At 37.4% G+C, this 2,314-nt stretch overlaps 1 non-coding gene across 1 annotated transcript; it reads right to left on the reverse strand.

Annotated features, from left to right (window-relative positions):
- Positions 1–1,782: 1,782 nt before the first annotated feature.
- Positions 1,783–1,980, reverse strand: LOC125128567 (U2 spliceosomal RNA). Its single transcript, XR_007135271.1, has one exon. It is a non-coding gene; the product is annotated as a U2 spliceosomal RNA (small nuclear RNA).
- Between the last annotated feature and the right edge of the window lie 334 nt (positions 1,981–2,314).

Genomic DNA, 2,314 nt, shown 5'->3' on the forward strand with positions numbered 1-2,314 from the left:
ACACATAGTCAGGTATTATTGTCACCATATTTCAAATAAAAACTTGAGAACTGAAGAGGTCCCTAATGTGTGAGGCTTACATGGCTAATTAATGTATACCCGGCATGAGGACCAGTCTAACTCCAGAGTGCACACACACCCACTGGGCTGCACTCACTTCCACACACGTGTCAGGATTTGGTTCAGTTCTAGAAAAATCTAAGTGGATGGAACTGGTAACAGATATAAAGAAATCTAGTCCTGAAATTTTCTCCTCTGTTCTTTCTCCTTGTGGATTTTTTGCTAGATTTACAGTTTTATATTGTACAACTCCACCAGTAAAAATAACCTCGTTCTTCTTCAGTCTTAGTGAATCTATAGATTCATATCATTGTTATTGTATGTATGCATATTGCAGAATCAGGTCTCTGCTATGGGCAAAATAAAAGTAATTCTTACATGATGGGTCTGTTTTTTTTTAAGTCTCACACATCAAAATATTAAAAATCAAGCCTAAGTTTCCCACATGGGGAAAATGTAGAAAACAGGGAGACTGGGCTCATAACCACAAATACCTATGCTTGATAAACTATTGCATTCCAGAAGACTGAACTGCATCAAGTTTTCTAAGCTGAAATGCATCGTTTTCTTTTTTGCTTTTTAGGGCCTAACCTGCAGCATATGGAAGGTCCCAGCCTAGGGGTCGAATCAGAACAAAAGCTGCTGGCTTACACCACAGCCACAGCCACAGCAGAACTGAGCCTAGTCTGTGACCTAGACCACAGCTCACAGCAACGCTGGATCCTTAACCCATTGAGCAAGGCCAGGGATCGAACCTGCATCCTCATAGATCATAGTCAGGTTTGTTAACTGCTGAGCCACAAAGGGAACTCCCTGCATCATTTTCTAAAATGCATACAAATATTTTCCCAGGGGAACTAATTATTTAATTGCAGAAAGTTGTGAAATTGATGTTGCATCACAGTGTACTTATGAATTCTTTCATAGTTTCTTCAATATTTTCACAGAAACAAGTCAGAATGTGGAAGAACCTGTTTATTGTGATAAAATAATCATTCACCAAGTATGTCTTGGGAGAGATTTTTACAGAAATTTTTGAAGAGCCCTTGAGAAAGATGTAGAGCCACCAAGCACTGACCTCTTTGTTCTATTGTAATGACACTGTGGCACTATACACATGGTAGGAAAGAAACAGCAAGTTATTGTTCAAAGTTGACATTAATTTCCTCCCACTGGCAAGATGACAAACAATCGCTTACACATGGCATATGAGAATCTCTTAGGGATAATGTGTTTAATTGGCAAAGTGCTTTAAGGGTAATTACTTTGCATTAAAGACTGCCTATAAGAATTTAAGACTAAATCTACTATGACTAGGGTAGGGCATTTCCTTTTGATCTACCTACAATTAGAAGCATTTAATAAACCATTGTCTTTATATGATTAAATGGAATTAAAGGTGAGTTAGAAGGTTTTAGAACCCATAGAAGACCTAACTGACTTTTTCCCCTTTATGTGCCAGAGTGGAGAAATCTTTCTTGACTTCTTCTGGGGGTTGACTCTACTAAACTGCTGTATTTATTCACACAGAAGAGGTTCAGGAAATTAACCCAAAGCCTCAATAGCCTTATGTTTGGCCTGGAGTTGACGTTCATGGATGGATGGATAGATGAAAGAATGGAAAGACCAGGAATAGTCAGAGTCTAAAGACTGAATGAGACCACTATGGTAAATCAGGATATTGGAGAAGATTTCAGTTCTAAGCAGTTAGATTAGTGGTTTTAATCCTGATCATGTATTAACTAGCACCAGGGAAACATTTAAGATAAACACTTGGCTCAGGACCTCCCATAGGCCAATTAAATCAAAATCTTCACATGTGAGTTAAATAGTAGTGATAGTACAGGTATTTTTCAATACTTTACTAGGTAGAGTTGTCAGGTTCTACACTTGATCTTAGCCAAAAGGCCAAGAAGCAATAGAGATGTCAGGTTCTACAAACAAAAAGATAGGATGCCCAGTTCAAGGTGAATTTTAGATTTAAAAAAACAAGTAATTTTTTAATTTAAGTATATCCCAGGCAACATTTGGGATATACTTACAACAAAATTTTATTTATTGTTTTTCTGAAATTTAAATTTAGGCATTCTATTATATATGGTAACCTTAGTTCTAATGTACAGTATTGAGAACAAGTGAGTTCTGTAAGTTAAGTGTGTGGGGCATGACAACAAGAAAGGATAATAGAAGCAAAGTAGGATGTCCAAGACATCTAGCATTTGGTAACCAGGAGCAGGGACACAGAAGCAGTGCT

Source organism: Phacochoerus africanus, chromosome 5 (genome assembly GCF_016906955.1).
Source record: "Phacochoerus africanus isolate WHEZ1 chromosome 5, ROS_Pafr_v1, whole genome shotgun sequence".
NCBI lineage: Eukaryota > Metazoa > Chordata > Mammalia > Artiodactyla > Suidae > Phacochoerus > Phacochoerus africanus.